Raw genomic sequence first — 20,317 nt, 5'->3', positions numbered from 1 at the left:
GCCGGTCCACTCTACAGACAAGATGTTCCTTACCATTCTAAGACAATATGAGCCTGTCCACTCTGCTGAAACAAAGAAGATGAGATTGTCCACATTACAGACAAAATGATCCTGTCCTGTCTACAAGACAGAGTTAATGACTGTAATGGAATGGAAGTAGTTATTGTTGTGTCAGCTCTGTAACCTGCACATAAAATATATCTACTGTAGTTGTGTACATTCTCAACCTAGCCGTACTAACCCAGCCTTACCAACTCAGCCGTACCAACCCAGCCGTACTAAGCTAGCCGTACCAACCTAGCCGTACCAACTCAGCCGTACCAACCCAGCCTTACTAAGCTAGCCTTACTAACCTAGCCGTACCAACCTAGCCTTACTAACCCAGCCTTACTAACCTAGCCGTACTAACCCAGCCGTACCAACCCAGCCGTACTAACCCAGCCGTACTAACCCAGCCGTACTAACCCAGCCTTACTAACCCAGCCTTACTAACCCAGCCTTACTAACCCAGCCTTACTAACCCAGCCGTACCAACCCAGCCGTACTAACCCAGCCGTACCAACCCAGCCGTACCAACCCAGCCGTACTAACCCAGCCTTACTAACCCAGCCGTACTAACCCAGCCTTACTAACCCAGCCGTACTAACCCAGCCTTACTAAGCCAGACTTACTAACCTAGCCGTACCAACCCAGTCGTACCAACCCAGCCGTACCAACCTAGCCGTACCAACCCAGCTGTACTAACCCAGCCTTACTAACCCAGCTGTACTAACCCAGCCTGACTAACCCAGCCTTACTAACTCAGCCATACCAACCTAGCCATACCAACCCAGCCGTACCAACCTAGCCGTACCAACCCAGCCTTACTAACCCAGCCTTACTAACCCAGCCTTACTAACCCAGCCTTACTAACACAGCCTTACTAAGCTAGCCGTACTAACCCAGCCGTACCAACCCAGCCTTACTAACCCAGCCGTACCAACACAGCCGTACCAACCTAGCCGTACCAACCCAGCCGTACTAACCCAGCCTTACTAACCCAGCCTTACTAACCCAGCCTTACTAAGCCAGCCTTACTAAGCTAGCCGTACCAACCCAGCCGTACCAACCCAGCCGTACCAACCTAGCCGTACCAACCTAGCCTTACTAACCCAGCCGTACCAACCTAGCCGTACCAACCTAGCCTTACTAACCCAGCCTTACTAAGCCAGCCTTACTAACCCAGCCTTACTAAGCCAGCCTTACTAAGCTAGCCGTACCAACCCAGCCGTACCAACCCAGCCGTACCAACCTAGCCGTACCAACCTAGCCGTACCAACCTTGCCGTACAGCGTAGCTACATCTCCTGACTCCTGCCCTGCTCCAAGATCACAGCCATAGTCATATATTTCAGCAAATAGCTGTTCAATTATTAACCGGTAGTGCTATTTACAGGAATATGCTCTGTCTTTAAATATACATAAGGTGTCTATAAAGGATGTGATGTCTTCTCACCACTGGTGGAGTGACCACAACTAGCACAGAGCTGTTCACACACACACACACACACACACACACACACACACACACACACACACACACACACACACACACACACACACACACACACACACACACACACACACACACACACACACACACACACACACGTCAGCCACTTCTGTGTGTCAGCTCTCCAGTGTTTCTAAAAGAGGAATGGGACATCTGTCATCCTGACCAAGCTGGTCTCTATTAAAAATAATGCTATAAAATGGTGACGTTCCACTCTACAGGCCAGATGAGCCTGTCCACTCTTCTGCTAGAGACAAGATGAGAATGGCCTCTATTAAACATGATGCTATAAAATGGTGACGTTCCACTCTACAGGCAAGATAAGCCTGTCCACTCTTCTGCTAGAGACAAGATGAGAATGGCCTCCATTAAACATGATGCTATAAAATGGTGACGTTCACAAATGTTGAATGCAGAAATAACCTGTTGTTGACAGTGGAATGTGTGGTCCTCGGAATGTGTTGACCAGCATAGAACTAACCATGTGTGGTCCTCGGAATGTGTTGACCAGCATAGAATTAACCATGTGTGGTCCTCGGAATGTGTTGACCAGCATAGAACTAACCATGTGTGGTCCTCGGAATGTGTTGACCAGCATAGAACTAACCATGTGTGGTCCTCGGAATGTGTTGACCAGCATAGAATTAACATTACATTTACATTTTAGTCATTTAGCAGACGCTCTTATCCAGAGCGACTTACAGTAGTGAATGCATACATTTCATAAATTTTTTGGTCCTCGGAACATGTTGACCAGCATAGAATTAACCATGTGTGGTCCTCGGAATGTGTTGCCCAGCATAGAATTAACCATGTGTGGTCCTCGGAATGTGTTGTGTTTGGGGTCTAATATATAGTGTAAGAGCAGGGAGAGTTGGTAAGGGTTTAACTGCTGTAGCAGAATGTCAAGAACCTACCAACCGTTAGTCAGACTGGTCTTATTTCCTTCTTAACACAACAGTTAGAGCGGCCATTCTATCCACTATTCATTCAACACCTTGTTTTAGGGTTTAACTGTTGTAGCAGATAATATTCTAAGAAACACAGTATCACAATAACACAGTCCTGTATCGACAATCAGGTTGGCAGACAGTCAGAGCGGTCCTGTATTGACCATCAGGACATTATCCAGACAGTTACGAGTGGTCCTGTATCGACAATCAGGACAGCAGATAGACAGAGTGGTCCTGTATTGACCATCAGGACACCAGACAGTCAAAGTGGTCCTGCACCGACCATGGAGGAAAGCAAACAGACAGTTAGAGTGGTCCTGTATCGACCATGGAAGACAGCAGACAGTCAGAGTGGTCCTGTATCAACCATCAGAACAGCATACCGATAGTTAGTGGTCCTGTATCGACAGTCAGGTCGGCAGATAGTCAGAGCGGTCCTGTAGTAACGACTATGCCATTGCTTCCCTGCTCCATCTATTGCTGTTCACTGGACCCCATGATCACTTGGCTACATAGCTGATGCCTGCTGGACTGTTCATTTTTCAAGGTACTCCATTTTGTTGATTTTTTTTGTTTATTTGTCGGCCCTAGCCCCGAACTCAGGCCCTGTGTGTAGTTAACCGACCCTCTCTGCCCATTCATCGCCATTTTACCTGTTGTTGTTGTCTTACCCATTGTTGTCTTAGCTAGCTCTCCCAATCAACACCTGTGATTGCTTTACGTCTCTCTCTAATGTCAATATGCCTTGAATACTGTTGTTTAGGATAGTTATCATTGTTTTAGTTTACAGTGGAGCCCCTAGTCCCACTCTACATGCCTCAGATTCCTCCTTTGTCCCACCCACCACACATTTAAAAATATATATTTTACCTTTATTTAACCAGGTAGGCAAGTTGAGAACAAGTTCTCATTTACAATTGCGACCTGGCCAAGATAAAGCAAAGCAGTTCGACGCATACAACAACACAGGAGTAAACACATGGAGTAAACAAGTGTACAGTCAATAATACAGTAGAAAATATGTCTATATACAATGTGAGCAAATGAGGTGAGATAAGGGAGGTAAAGGCAGAAAAGGCCATGGTAGCAAAGTAAATACAATATAGCAAGTAAAACACTGGAATGGTAGATTTGTAGTGGAAGAAAGTGCAAAGTAGAAATAGAAATAATGGGGTGCAAAGGAGCAAAATAAATAAATAAATACAGTAGGGGAAGAGGTAGCTGTTTGGGCTAAATTATAGATCGGCTATGTACAGGTGCAGTGATCTGTGAGCTGCTCTGACAGCTGGTACTTAAAGCTACTGAGGGAGAAACAGACGACCTCCAGACGAGCATCAATGCCATACAACACTCCTTCCGTGGCCTCCAACTGCTCTTATACGCTAGTAAAACCCAATGCATGCTTTTCAACCGATCGCTGCCCGCACCCGACCGCCCGACTAGCATCACTACCCTGGACAATTCTGACCTAGAATATGTGGACAACTACAAATACCTAGGTGTCTGGCTAGACTGTAAACTCTCCTTCCAGACTCATATTAAACATCTCCAATCCAAAATTAAATCTAGTATCGGCTTTCTATTTCGCAACAAAGCCTCCTTCACTCACGCCGCAACGTATGGTAATTTGGTAAAATTTTGCAGATGTTTACTGACACCGGCCATATTCAACTGGTGTTGTACACACGTCACAAAGTTAGCTAACGAGCCAGCCAGTCAACGTTAGCTAGTTAAACAATGAACAGTGCCAACAATGCCACATTGCTGGGAGCTAACCAACCATGTTCAACATTAGCTAGCTAACATTAGACTCTAACTAGAACAGCACACGGTTCTGGGAAACAAATAATAACGTCAGCTAGGGAGCCAGCCAGCTAGCTAACTTTAGCTTAGCAGTACACTTTAGCTTAAGACGTATAGCTAGCTGGTAAACAATGTACCTTGCTAGGTAAACAAAGTGTAAGTTCACACATGTCACATAACGTTAGGTAGCGAGCCAGCCAGCTAACGTTAGCTAGTTAAACAACAAATGAACAGTACCAACAATGCCACAGTGCTGGGAGCTAACCAACCATGTTCAATGTTAGCTAACTAGAACAGAAAACGGCTCTGTCAAACGAATGATAACATCAGCTAGGGAGGAAGGCAGCTCACGTTAGCTAGCTAGCTAACAGTACACTTTAGCTTGAAATTAAACCACTTTCCTCCAAAATTAGAAAATGTGTAATACCTGAAAATGTAGCTAGCTAATGCTATCTTACCTGTGTACATCATCCCTGTCAGGAATGCCATGCCATGGTTGCCCTTAGTTTGAAGATGTAATCCGGAGACAGGTGTTTCCTCCATCTCTTTAGCTATCATACTCTAATTCCACTGATTTCAAAACATGATCCTCCAGAAAGTGGAGAGCCATACTTATGCAGCTTCACTACACAATACATTTTTTTAAAAGCAGCGTTTGACAGGATTACCAACACAGACTGAGGAGCTTCTGTCAGACCAATCCGAACTCCTCTCTCGGCATGTCCAGCCCACTCATTAGCTCAGCCAATCATGGCTAGGGGGAAGGTTGCTGACTTTCTGTGGCTTAACCAGCAAGGCTCGTAATTTAACAATTTTTTTTCATATTTAGAGATGGCATACAAGTTTGTTATTACACATGAAATTTCACATATTCAAGAGGGCATTTCTGCCAAAAAATGCATTTTGATAAACACATTTTTACGTTCAAATGGCTCTCCTGTGAATTCGTGACTTGTGACACATGCCTAGTTTCCTCAATCGGGTCATATTTGGTGTTTGTACCATTTATTGTGAATTCTTGTTTGGTGAGGGGCAATGGGTTCTAGAACTGATTCAAGTATTTTTTAGCTAGATCCTAATTGGGATGTAGAATTTTATGTCCTTTTGATGGCAAGAAACTTGTATTTGTGGTCCTGGTAACTGGACTTTTTTTGGAACACCATTATTTTTGTTTTACTGAGATTTACTCTCAGGGCCCAGGTCTGACAAGATCTGTGCAGAAGATATAGGTGCAGCTCTAGACCCTCCTTGGTTGGGGAGAGAAGCACCAGATCATCAGCAAACAGTAGACGATTTGACTTCAGATTCTAGTAGAGTGAGACCGGGTGCTGCCGAATTCTAGGGCCCTCGCCAATTTGTTGATATATATGTTGAAGAGGGTGGGGCTCAAGCGGCATCCCTGTCTCACCCTACGACCCTGTGGAAAGAAATTTGTTTTTTGACCATTTTAACCGCACACTTGTTTGTGTTCATGGATTTTTTAAATATTGTATGTTTTTCCCCCAACAATGCTTTCCATCAGTTTGTATATCCGACCCTCGTGCCAAATTGAGTCAAAACCTTTTTTGAAATCAACAAAGCATGAGAAGACTTTTGGTTTGTTTGTCTATCAATTACGTTGTGCAGGGTGAATACGCGGTCTGTCGTATTGTCATAGTCTTCGTCGTCTGAAGAGGAGAAATCATCGGACCAATATGCAGCGGGTATAGTGCTCATTTTATTCTTTATTAAGGAAAACGCACTTAAACAAAAATAACGATGACAACAGCCCAGTAAGGTGCACAGACTATACTAGGAACAACCACCCACAAACACAAGTGAAAACAAACACACTTAAATATGGCCTCCAATCAGAGATGACGACAAACAGCTGCATCTATTGGAGGTCATTGACAAAACTAACATAGACATAGAAAAACTAGAAAACCACATAGAAATAGAAAACAGAACATAAACACCCCCTGCCACTCCCTGACCAAACTACAATAACAAATAACTGCTTATACTAGTCAGGACGTGACATGTATGGTAATTTGGTAAAAAGCCAATTTGACATTTGCTCAGTACTTTGTTTTCACTGAGGAAATGTACGGGTCTGCTGTTAATGATAATGCAGAGGATTTTCCCAAGGTTGTGTTGACGCATATCCCACGGTAGTTATTGGGGTCAAAGTTGTCTTCCCTTTTGGGGATTGGGGTGATCACTCCTCGCTTCCAAATATTGGGGATGAAGCTAGAGCTGAGGATGATGTTTAAGTATAGCCAATTGGAATTTGTGGTCTGTATATTGTATCATTTCATTAAGGATACCATCAACCTCACAGGACTTTTTGGGTTAGAGGGTTTGTATTTTGTCATGTAGCTCATTCAATGTAATTGGAGAATCCAGTGGTTTCTTGTAGTCTTCAATAGTTGATTCTAAGATTTGTAATTGATCATGTATATGTTTTTGCTGTTTGTTCTTTGTTGTAGAGACAAAAAGATTGGAGAAGTGGTTTATCCATACATCTCCATTTTGGATAGATAACTCTTCATTTTAGTGTGTTCCAATTTTCCCAGAAGTGGTTTGATTCTATGGATTCTTCAATTACATTGAGCTGATTTCTGACGTGCTGTTCCTTCTTTTTCAGGTAGTTTATTTCTGTATTGTTAAAGTGATTCACCATAGTGAAGGCGTAGGCTCTGCTTTTTTGGGTCTCTAAGTTTTTTGGCTTGATAGGTTTCTCAATTCCTTTCTTAGGTTTTTGCATTCTTTCTAATCGACCTGGCCCTGGTATCCTGGAAGGATATTGACCTCATCCCGTCAGTAGAGGATGCCTGGTTATTTTTTTAAAATGCCTTCCTCTCCATCTTAAATAAGCATGCCCCTTTCAAGAAATTTAGAACCAGGAACAGATATAGCCCTTGGTTCTCCCCAGACCTGACTGCCCTTAACCAACACAAAAATATCCTGTGGCGTTCTGCATTAGCATCGAACTGCCCCCGCGATATGCAACTTTTTAGGGAAGTTAGAAACCAATACACACAGGCAGTTAGAAACGCCAAGGCTAGCTTTTTCAAACAGAAATTTGCTTCGTGCAACTCCAACTCTAAAAAGTTCTGGGACATTGTAAAGTCCATGGAGAATAAGAACACCTCCTCCCAACTGCCCACTGCACTGAGGATAGGAAACTCTGTCACCACCGATAAGCCCACTATAATTGAGAATTTCAATAAGCATTTTTCTACGGCTGGCCATGCTTTCCACCTAACTACCCCTACTGCATTCAGCAGCACTGCACCCCCCACAGCTACTCGCCCAAGCCTCCCCCATTTCTCCTTCTCCCAAATCCATTCAGCTGATGTTCTGAAAGAGCTGCAAAATCTGGACCCCTACAAATCAGCTGGGCTTGACAATCTGGACCCTTTCTTTCTAAAATTATCTGCCGAAATTATTGCAACCCCTATTACTAGCCTGTTCAACCTCTCTTTCGTGTCGTCTGAGATTCCCAAAGATTGGAAAGCAGCTGCTGTCATCCCCCTCTTCAAAGGAGGTGACACTCTTGACCCAAATTGCTACAGACCTATATCCATCTTACCCTGCCTTTCTAAGGTCTTCGAAAGCCAAGTCAACAAACAGATTACCGACTATTTCGAATCCCACCGCACCCTATGCAATCTGGTTTCAGAGCTGGTCATGGGTGCACCTCAGCCACGCTCAAGGTCCTAAACGACATCGTAACCGCCATCGATAAGAAACAATACTGTGCTGCCGTATTCATTGACCTGGCCAAAGCTTTTGACTCTGTTAATCACCACATCCTCATCGGCAGACTTAGTAGCCTTGGTTTCTCAAACGATTGCGTCGCCTGGTTCACCAACTACTTCTCTGACAGAGTTCAGTGTGTCAAATCGGAGGGCCTACTGTCTGGACCTCTGGCAGTCTCTATGGGGGTACCACAGGGTTCAATTCTTGGGCCAACTCTTTTCTCTGTATACATAAATGATGTCGCTCTTGCTGCTGGTGAATCTCTGATCCACCTCTACGCAGACGACACCATTCTGTATACTTCTGGCCCTTCTTTGGACACTGTGTTAACAACCCTCCAGACGAGCTTCAATGCCATTCAACTCTCCTTCCGTGGTCTCCAACTGCTCCTAAACACAAGTAAAACTAAATGCATGCTCTTCAACCGATCGCTGCCTGCACCTGCCCGCCCATCCTGCATATCTTCTCTGGACGGTTCTAACTTAGAATTTGTGGACAACTACAAATACCTAGGTGTCTGGTTAGACTGTAAACTCTCCTTCCAGACTCACATCAATCATCTCCAATCCAAAGTGAAATCTAGAATTGGCTTCCTATTTCGCAACAAAGCATCCTTCACTCATGCTGCCAAACATACCCTCGTAAAACTGACCATCCTACCAATCCTCGACTTCGGCGATGTCATTTACAAAATAGCCTCCAATACCCTACTCAACAAGCTGGATGCAGTCTATCACAGTGCCATCCGTTTTGTCACCAAAGCCCCATATACAACCCACCACTGCGACCTGTATGCTCTCGTTGGCTGGCCTTCACTTCATAATCGTCGCCAAACACAATGGCTCCAGGTCATCTACAAGACCCTGCTAGGTAAAGTCCCCCCTTATCTCCGCTCACTGGTCACCATAGCAGCACCCACCTGTAGCACGCGCTCCAGCAGGTATATCTCTCTGGTCACCCCTAAAGCCAACTCCTCCTTTGGTCGTCTCTCCTTCCAGTTCTCTGCTGCCAATGACTGGAACGAACTACAAAAATCTCTGAAACTGGAAACACTTATCTCCCTCACTAGCTTTAAGCACCAGCTGTCAGAGCAGCTCACAGATCACTGCACCTGTACATAGCCCATCTATAATTTAGCCCAAACTACTACCTCTTCCCCTACTGTATTTATTTATTTTATTTATTCTCCCAGACCTGCGAGACCCTTTCCCGAAGGACCTGAACCGAACCCACGCCAAGAGGACCTTTACTCATGTGTGCTACCTATATTCCCCCAATAGAATCCCCATACTTTAATGAAGACAGCTTCTCAATCCTAGAGGGGGAGATCAATCCTTTCCAGGCCCGGGGACAGGCTTGCTTTCACCCGCTGTGTGGTGGCAGGGTGAAAGTATTTTCGTGTAGCAGGGTGGAGATAACCACTTGTGCGTTAGGAAAAGTGGAAGAAGCTTTTTCAATCACTCCCTTGAGTGCTGTGGACACACTTTCCTGCTGGGCCCTAAAGTCATTTGTGCCTGTGTGAATTATGATGTGGCTGAGGGACCCTAGTCTGTCCTCTGACAACAGATCCAGGGAAAGGGGGATACCTAGTCAGTTTTACAACTGAATGCATGTGTTCCTCTTCCTCCTCCTTCACTGCTATTAGCTGTGAAATGTGTTTCTCTCCCTCCTTCACTGCTGTGTCATGTGTTCCTGGGTCGGTTCAGTGCTGGTGGGGGTGACTCTCTTCTTGGGGCTGCTCGTCTGCAGGGCAGTTTGAGAATGAGGTGTGATCACACTCACTCAGGATGAGGCTGTCGTCACCAAGAGAGCTTTTCCTGCTGTACTCTCTCTTTGATCACATAAAAGTTCTGCTGAAACTGCATGAGGATGCCCTGCACCATTACTGTTCCAGATGTGTGTAGACAGAGGTTGTTTACATATTCTCAATGTCCAGTATTCTGAGTTTCCAACCTCGGCCAATACCCTTTCTCTTGACATAGGGGTAGTGTGCTCTTATAGCACTGTGCCATGCCAGGGGATGGTCTGTGTGGAAAACTAAGTTGTGTTATTCTACCATCCATGATAGGATGGTAGAATAAAGGTAGGCAACAAAACTAAAAAACTCACCCAAATGTATAGCCCGTTGGAAAATATAAATGTACTGTTTGAAAATGTGAAGAATTTTTTTTCTAAAATGTGAATCACCCCCGACAGCATTGTGTGTTTTGGATGATAGGAGGCTAGAATAAAGGTAGTGGTAGGTCAGTGTTGTAGATGATAGGAGGCTAGAATAAAGGTAGTGGTAGGTCGGTGTTGTAGATGATAGGAGGCTAGAATAAAGGTAGTGGTAGGTCGGTGTTGTAGATGATAGGAGGCTAGAATAAAGGTAGTGGTAGGTCGGTGTTGTAGATGATAGGAGGCTAGAATAAAGGTAGTGGTAGGTCGGTGTTGTAGATGATAGGAGGCTAGAATAAAGGTAGTGGTAGGTCGGTGTTGTAGATGATAGGAGGCTAGAATAAAGGTAGTGGTAGGTCGGTGTTGTAGATGATAGGAGGCTAGAATAAAGGTAGTGGTAGGTCGGTGTTGTAGATGATAGGAGGCTAGAATAAAGGTAGTGGTAGGTCGGTGTTGTAGATGATAGGAGGCTAGAATAAAGGTAGTGGTAGGTCGGTGTTGTAGATGATAGGAGGCTAGAATAAAGGTAGTGGTAGGTCGGTGTTGTAGATGATAGGAGGCTAGAATAAAGGTAGTGGTAGGTCGGTGTTGTAGATGATAGGAGGCTAGAATAAAGGTAGTGGTAGGTCGGTGTTGTAGATGATAGGAGGCTAGAATAAAGGTAGTGGTAGGTCGGTGTTGTAGATGATAGGAGGCTAGAATAAAGGTAGTGGTAGGTCGGAGTTGTAGATGATAGGAGGCTAGAATAAAGGTAGTGGTAGGTCGGTGTTGTAGATGATAGGAGGCTTGAATAAAGGTAGTGGTAGGTCAGTGATAGGATTGTAGGACAAAGGTCGTGTTAAGACAGTATTTGTTACTTTTATTTTCCATTTTCTACTTATTTATTTTTTTAATGAACACTTATTTACATTTTTGAAGCATTGTTGGTTAAGTGTCTGTAAGCATTTCACTGTAAGGTCTACACCTGTTGTATTTGGTGCGTGTGACAAATAAAATGTGATTTGATTTGAAAGTGTTGGAGATTATGATATAATGGTAGAATACAGGTAGTGGTAGGACAGTCTTGGACAGTATTGTAGATGATAGGATGGAAGAATAAAGGTGGTGTCAGGACAGTATTGTAGATGATAGGATGGTATGACAAAGGATGTGTTAAGACAGTATTTGTTGTTTTTGTTTTCTATTTTATAATATCTTTTTTACCAACACTTGATTTTTTTTTTAACTACTTAAAGAATTGTTGGTTAAGTAAGCACTTCACTGTAAGGTCCACACCTGTTGTATTCGGAGCATGTGACAAATACAGTTTGATTTGACAGTGTTGGAGATTATGATATAATGTTAGAATACAGCTTGTGGTAAGACGGTGTTGGAGATGATAGGATGCTAGAATACAGGTAGTGGTAGGACGGTGTTGGAGATTATGATATAGTGGTAGGTCAGTGTTGGAGATGATGGTAGTGGTAGGTCAGTGTTGGAGATGATGGTAGTATAAAGGTAGTGGAAGGTCAGTGTTGGACATATCAACATATCAAGACTGTTTCAAGGACAGCTTTTTTCCATCTTTGTAACATTGTAAAAATAAGAAATGTTCTGTCCACAAATGATGCAGACAAATTTGTCCATGCTTTTGTAACTTCAAGGTTAGACTACTGCAATGCTCTACTTTCCAGCAACACGGATAAAGCACCAAATAAACTTCAGTGCTAAATACGGCTGCTAAAATCTTGACTAGAACCAAACAATGTGATCATATTACTCCAGTGCTAGCCTCTCTACACTGGCTTCCTGTTAAGGCTAGGGCTGATTTCAAGGTTTTACTGCTAACCTAAAAGCATTGCATGGGCTTGCTCCTAACTATCTTTCCGATTTGATCCTGCCGTACATACCTACACGTATGCTACGGTCACAAGACACAGGTCTCCTTACTGTCACTAGAATTTCGAAGTAAACTGCTGGAGGCAAGGCTTTCTCCTATAGAGCTCCATTTTTATGGAATGGTCTACCTATCCATGTGAGACGCAGACTCGGTCTCGACCTTAAGTCTTTATTGAAGACTCATCTCTTCAGTAGGTCCTATGATTGAGTGTAGTCTGGCCCAGGAGTGTGAAGGTGAACGGAAAGGCACTGGATCAATGAACCGCCCTTGCTGTCTCTGCCTGGCCGGTTCCCCTCTCTCCACTGGGATTCTCTGCCTCAAACCTATTACAGGGGCTGAGTCACTGGCTTACTGGTTTTCAAGTCTTCGTTCATTGTTTCAGGCTTGCTTCTTCAAAAACGAGCAAGATTTTGAAGTTTTTGTAGAAAGAGTCCCGGTACAATATCAGTCTGTTCACGTGCCACGAAGAGGACACGCGCTTACTAATTTTACTTTTGTTTTGAACATACTTTTCTGTATTAAATATTATAGTTTATTATTATAGTTTATTTACATTTTAGGATACCTGAGGATTAAATAGAAACGTAGTTTGACTTGATTGGACAAAGTTTAGCGGTAAAGTTTGGACTTCTTTCTCTGCAGGTTCAAAGAGTGGATTACTGAAATCGATGGCGCCAACTAAACTGACTTTTTGGGATATAAAGAAGGATTTTATCTAACAAAACAACCATTCATGTTGTAGCTGGGACCCTTGGGATTGCAAACAGAGGAAGATCTTCAAAATTCCGTTATTTATTTAATCGCTATTTATGATTTTGTGAAGCCTGTGCTGTTTGAAAAATATATATTTATGTACGGCGCCGTCCTCAGACAATCGCATGGTATGCTTTCGCTGTAAAGGCTATTGTAAATGGGACAATGCAGTTAGATTAACAAGAACTTAAGCTTTTAACCTCTCTCGGGTATGTGGGACGATTTCGTCCCACCTACGTAACAGCTACTGAAATTCCAGTGGCGCGATTTTTGAATCGTTAGAAATACTATTACTTCAATTTCTCAAACATATGACTATTTTACAGCTATTTAAAGACAAGAATCTCGTTAATCTAACCCCACTGTCCGATTTCAAAAAGGCTTTACAACGAAAGCAAAACATTAGATTATGTCAGCAGAGTGCCCAGCCAGAAAAAATCAGACAGCCATTTTTCAAGCTAGCATATCATGTCACATAAACCCAAACCACAGCTAAATGCAGCACTAACCTTTGATGATCTTCATCAGATGACACACCTAGGACATTGTGTTATACAATACATGCATGTCTGTTCAATCAAGTTCATATTTATATCAAAAAACAGCTTTTTGCATTAGCATGTGACGTTCAGAAAAAGCATAACCCCCGCAAACTTCCGGGGAATTTACTAACGGTTTGCTAAATTACTCACGATAAACGTTCACAAAAAGCATAACAATTATTTTAAGAATTATAGATACATTACTCCTCTATGCACTCGATATGTCCGATTTTAAAATAGCTTTTCGGATGAAGCACATTTTGCAATAATCTAAGTACATAGCCCGGCATTACAGGGCTAGCTATTTAGATACCCACCCAGGTCAGCCTCCACCAAAATCACATTTCCTATAAGAAAAATGTTCTTACCTTGCTTGTTCTTCATCAGAATACACTGCCAGGACTTCTACTTCAATAACAAATGTTGGTTTGGTCCCAAATAATCCATCGTTATATCCAAACAGCGACGTTTTGTTCGTGAGTTCTAGACACTATCAGAATGCTTCTTCACGGTCCCGCGCATGGCGCATTGGCGTGTCAAAAATGTCTAAATATTCCATTACCGTACTTCGAAGCATGTCAACCGCTGTTTAAAACCAATTTTTATGCCATTCAACTCGTAGATAAGTGATAATATTCCGACCGGGAGTATGCATTGAGCCTAAACAGCCGAATAAAATTTCTCCTCAGAAGCGACTCATGCACGCGCCTCATTCAAAGGTCCTCGGAGCAGCCACTTACAAAAGGTGATAATGTGTTTCAGCCTGAGGCTCCCTCGTAAACCTTCAGTTATTTCCCGGGCTCTGAGAGCCTATCGGAGCCCTGGGAATTGTCACGTTACAGCTAAGATCCTTACTTTTCAATAAAAAGATGCAAGACGCACGACTCCTTGTCAGACAGGGTACTTCCTGCTTGAAACCTTGTCAGGTTTTTGCCTGCCATAGGAGTTCTGTTATACTCACAGACACCATTCAAACAGTTTTAGAAAATTCAGAGTGTTTTCTATCCAAACCTGAACAATAATATGCATATTCTAGCTTCTGAGTTGGTGTAGGAGGCAGTTAAAAATGGGAACATATTTTTTCCAAAATTCTCAATACTGCCCCCTAGCCCAGACAGGTTAAATGATATAAGATACTTGTATGTTCATGAATGTTTAATATTACGATTATTTATTTGATTTGCGCACCCTCCAATTTCACCAGATGTTGTCGACTGGTGTCCCGCTAGCGGGACGCCTATCCTTAAGACGTTTTTTAAGCTCAGTGTGCCCTCATTTTTGAGCTTCAGCCCTCCTCCTTCCCCTCGGATTGCTCCAGAATAGCCTACCTCATCACACTGATGTCTGGCAGGGCTCTCACCTGGGCTACCGCCATATGGGATCAGCAGCCGACCATATGCGTGCGCTTGGAGGGGTTCGCGGGGAGGTAAGTAAGGTTTTTGATGGCCCGCTCTCTGGGAGAGAAGCTGCCCGGAAGCTAATCCAGCTCCGGCAGGACACCCGCACAGCGGTCGACTATGCGGTGGATTTCTACACGTTGGCAGCAGAGAGTGCGTGGAACCCAGAAGCATTGTTCGACATGTTCCTGCACAACATTTCGGAGGAGGTTATGGACAAGCTTGAGGCTTGGGAATTGCCCACGAATCTTGACTCCCTCATCACTTTGACCATCGGCATCAATGGGCGATTGCGGGAACGTGGGATGGAGAGGGTATTCGGCATCACTTGCACGTCCAGTGACCCCACCTCACCTCCGAGCCATCCCGGAAGTCCCCGACGGTCCCATGGCCGAGAGCACCCAAGGTTTCCCGACCTTCCTCAAGAGTCACCGAAGAGGGCCGAGGCATTGTTTCCCGAGCCCATGCACTAGGCAGAGCTGGGCTGTCGCCAGCGGAACGGCAACACAGGATCAGCACAAGGAGCTGTCTGTATTGCGGGACACTTGGTCATTTTGTGTCCTCGTGCCCGGTTAAGGACCAGTTTCACCAGGGAGCGAGTACTCTGTTGGGCCATATGGAGAACGTTTCTGCTTCCTTCCCTTCCCTCACCCCTTTTCATATCATTCTACTGTAGGGGAACCAGTCCAAATCTCTCCGGGTCCTCATTGACTCTGGGGCTGATGAGAGCTTTTTGGACGCCACACTGGCTTCGGAGCTGAACATCCCAACTCAGCCCCTTTCTATTCCCATGGATGTTAGAGCACTGGACGGGCACTCTATAGGTCGGGTCACCCATACCACCACTCCCATCAACCTACGTGTGTCAGGGAATCACAGCGAGACCATTCAGTTCCTGCTCATCAAGTCCCCTCAGATTCCATGGTGTTGGAAAACTTCTGGCTCCAGCAACACAATACACTCATCAACTGGTCTACAAGGGCTATCATGGTCTGGAGTCTGTTTGCCATGCCCATTGTCTGAAATTGGTGCTATCTGCCCCGGGACGTCTTCCTGGATCCTTGGAGGTGGCTCCGGACCTCTCCGCCATTCCCGCGGAGTACCAGGACCTCCGGGAGGTGTTAAGCAAGGCCCGGGCCACTTCCCTTGTTATCTGTTTGTCCGTTGCCAGTTTGTCAAGTCACCCAGCGTTTTGTTTCTCAGCTCCTGCTTTTTCCCAGTCTCTCTTTTCTCACCCTCCTGGTTTTGACCCTTGCCTGTCCTGACACTGAGCACACCTGCTTGACCACTCTGCCTGCCCCTGTCCCTAAGCCTGCCTGCCTACCTGTGCCTTTGCCCCACCTCTGGATTGCTGACCTCTGCTTACCCTAAGCCTGCCTGCCTTGACCTGTCTATTGCCTGCCCCTATTGGATCATTAAACTATTGTTTATTCGACATGGTCTGCATCTGGGTTTTACCTCCATACTTGATACCAATATTAAACAATCAATAATACCTTGATATCAACATGTAACACTGTTGTTGGTTTACAACTCTAACAAACACTAGACACAAAGGTTGGTCTGCTTCATCAGCATGTCATCCCACTTTTGGACATGCTTTAAAAGTTCCAGGTCAGAAGAGGGGGGGTTGAATGAGCAAATTGAAGGCTGGTAGCCATGATGATATGAGGGGCCAGATTGGGAATTTAGCACCCCTACTCTTACAGTAAGTGCCATGGGATCTTTAGTGATCAGGACACCCGTTTAACATCCCATCCGAAAGACAGCACCCTACACAGGGCAATGTCCCCAATCACTGCCCTGGGGCATTAGGATATTTATTTTTTGACCAGAGGAAAGAGTGCCTCCTACTGGCCCTCCAACACCACTTCCAGCAGCATTTTACCCAGGGACCAACCAGGACCAACCCTGCATAGCTTCAGAGGCAAGCCAGCATTGGGATGCAGGGTGGTATGCTGCTGGTTATGTTAAATGTAGAAGACACATGTTGGTTGAATGCATTCAGTTGTGCAACTGACTAGGTTTCCTCCTTCCCCCCTCTGCCCTCACTGAGACCTCACTCTGCCCTCACTGAGACCTCACTCTGCCCTCACTGAGACCTCACTCTGCCCTCACTGAGACCTCACTCTGCCCTCACCGAGACCTCACTCTGCCCTCACCGAGACCTCACTCTGCCCTCACCGAGACCTCACTCTGCCCTCACCGAGACCTCACTCTGCCCTCACCCAGACCTCACTCTGCCCTCACCCAGACCTCACTCTGCCCTCACTCAGACCTCACTCTGCCCTCACCCAGACCTCCCTCTGCCCTCACCCAGACCTCACTCTGCCCTCACCGAGACCTCACTCTGCCCTCACTCAGACCTCACTCTGCCCTCACCCAGACCTCACTCTGCCCAGTCTCCATACACCACTGATTCCATAACAACGTGTGGCCTCTCTGTCATTCTATCACATCTTTCGCTCTAGGAAAAGGCCAAAACAGCATGGGATACAATTAAGTATGGGAGGAGTACAAATTGAAGAAGTGGCAGAAACCAAACTATTAGGAGTGCAGCTAGACAACTGCTTATCATGGTCATCTCAAATAACTAATCTATGTAAAAAAAAATATTAAAACAGCATGTATAATCAGAAGGATAGCTAAATATTTACCAGGAAAAATTCTTAAGCAAATAACACAAGCTTTAATTGAGAGTCAAGTGAACTACTGTTCTGTGGTCTGGGGAAATGCATCATCAAGTGAAGTTAGGAGGCTGCAGATTGCACTGAACAAAGCAGCAAGGATTGTTTTACGGTGGAGATATGGTTTTTCTGTTGCAGTCATACGCAATGTTCTTGGTTGGTCATCAATCGACAAGATAATTGAAAAGAACATGCTTATTTTATTTCATAATATACATCATTTAAAACGGCCAAGTACAATTCACAACGGTAATCAGTTGGTAAGAGACAGACATTCCGTAAATACTAGGAATAGATTGTCCACCATCTATGCGTTATCCAGACAGAAAAGAGAAATAGGCAAAATAACATTTCGATTTAGAGCAATAAAGAAATGGAATAAAGTAACTGAACAAACCAGAAACCTTTCAATATATAAATTTAAACATTATTTTAAAACAATTGAAATATAATACACAGAAATGTTGTGGGATTACAGTAGATGAAGAATCCATATTTTTTAGATTGATTATTTATTGGTTTATTACGTTAGTATATTATGTATGTTTGTAATAGTGTGTTATATGTGAAAATGTGTTCGTATATAAATTGTATTTTAATATTTAAGGACTCTTGGAAGATTAGTCCAAATGGGGACTAAAAGAGATCCAAATAAAATCAAATCAAATCATGCTCTCTAACCATACAGATTCAAATTAGGTCAGCTTTGTGGTTTCTATACATGGATCATATCAGTTACCATACAAGCAGAACAAACACAAGCCAGACCTGGTTAGGATACAGAGGGGGTCAATGCAGTACCCCTAACTCTAAACCTCTGTTTATCTTTCCAAAATGTATTCAAACACAGACTAGTCTGATGAGTGTACATGCATATTGAGTATAACACACATTCACTCAAATGACCTGATGTATTTTATCAAGGGAACGTCCTACATAAGACCCTAAAGGAATGACAGGGTTAAGGGTCCTTAGGAGAGGGCAGAGAATTGGTCAAATACTATACTAACCGAAACCTGCTTGTAAATATAAGTTTTACTCTTTGGGCCTGCTTGGAAACATAAAAATAGAACACTGGTTGCAAAAATAAGTATAACATTCAATGCTTTGATTGTCTTTTTCAAATCTGTTTATTTTCTGCATATGTATATAACTTAAATATTTCAAGAGCATAAAATTGAAGGTGCACAATTTCCATTTTATCTGTTTTGTTTTCAACATATTGACATGAACATCCAATATTGCTTAAACAAGTATGTATAGGTTATAACTGTGTTGTATCAAGTGCATTAGTACAAAAAGAAAAAATAATAATAATATTATAAAAACAATTTTCATGGCTTTACTTTATACATACAGTTGAAGTCAGAAGTTTACATACACTTAGGTTGGAGTCATTAAAACACGTTTTCAGCCACTCCACAAATTTCTTGTGAACAAACTATAGTTTTGGCAAGTCGGTTAGGACATCTACTGTGTACATGACACAGTAATTTTTCCAACAATTGTTTAAAGACAGATTAGTTCACTTAAAATTCACTGCATCACAATTCCAGTGGGTCAGAAGTTTACATACACTAAGTTTACTGTGCTTTTAAACAGCTTGGAAAATTCCAGAAAATGATGTCATGGCTTTGGAAGCTTCTGATCAGCTAATTGACATAATTTGAGTCAATTGGAGGTGCACCTGTGGATGTATTTCAAGGCCTACCTTCAAACTCAGTGCCTCTTTGCTTGACATCATGGGAAAATCAAAAGAAATCAGCCAAGACCTCAGAAAAAAATTGTAGACCTCCACAAGTCTGGCTCATCATTGGGAGCAATTTCCTAATGGCTGAAGGTACCACTTTCATCTGTACAAACAATAGTACGCAAATATAAACACCATGGGACCACGCAGCTGTCATACCGCTCAGAAAGGAGACGCATTCTGTCTCCTGGAGATGAACTTACTTTGGTGTGAAAAGTGCAAATCAATCCCAGAACAACAACAAAGGACCCTGTGAAGATGCTGGAGGAAACCGGTACAAAAGTATCTATATCCACAGTAAAACGAGTCCTATATCGACATAACCTGAAAGGCCGCTCAGCAAGAAAGAAGCCACTGCTCCAAAACCACCACAAAAAAGCCAGACTACGGTTTGCAACATGGGGACAAAAATCATACTTTTTTGAGAAATTTTCTCTGGGCTGATGAAATAAAAATACTGTATGGCCATAATGACCATTGTTATGTTTGGAGGAAAAAGGGGGAGGCTTGCAAGCTGAAGAACACCATCCAAACCGTGAAGAACGAGGGTAGCATCATGTTATGGGGGTGCTTTGCTGCAGGATGGACTGGTGCCCTTCACAAAATAGGCAGGAAAATTATGTGGGTATATTGAAGCAACATCTCAAGACATCAGTCAGGAAGTTAAAACTCGGTCACAAATGGGTCTTCCAAATGGACAATGACCCCAAGCAGACTTCCAAAGTTGTGGCAAAATGGCTTAAGGACAACAAAGTCAAGGTATTGGAGTGGCCATCACAATGCCCTGACCTGAAGTTAAAACTCGGTCACAAATGGGTCTTCCAAATGGACAATGACCCAAAGCAGACTTCCAAAGTTGTGGCAAAATAGCTTAAGGACAACAAAGTCAAGGTATTGGAGTGGCCATCACAATGTCCTGCCCTCAAACCTATAGAAAATTTGTGGGCAGAACTGAAAAAGCGTTTGCGAGCAAGGAGGCCTACGAACCTGACTCAGTTACACCAGCTCTGTCAGGAGGAATGGGCCAAAAATCACCCAATTTATTGTGGGAAGCTTGTGGAAGGCTACCTGAAACGTTTGACCCAAGTTAAACAATTT

The sequence above is a fragment of the Salmo trutta genome, chromosome 21, assembly GCF_901001165.1.
Source record: "Salmo trutta chromosome 21, fSalTru1.1, whole genome shotgun sequence".
Lineage (NCBI taxonomy): Eukaryota > Metazoa > Chordata > Actinopteri > Salmoniformes > Salmonidae > Salmo > Salmo trutta.
Note: the sequence above shows the minus strand (reverse complement) of the source record.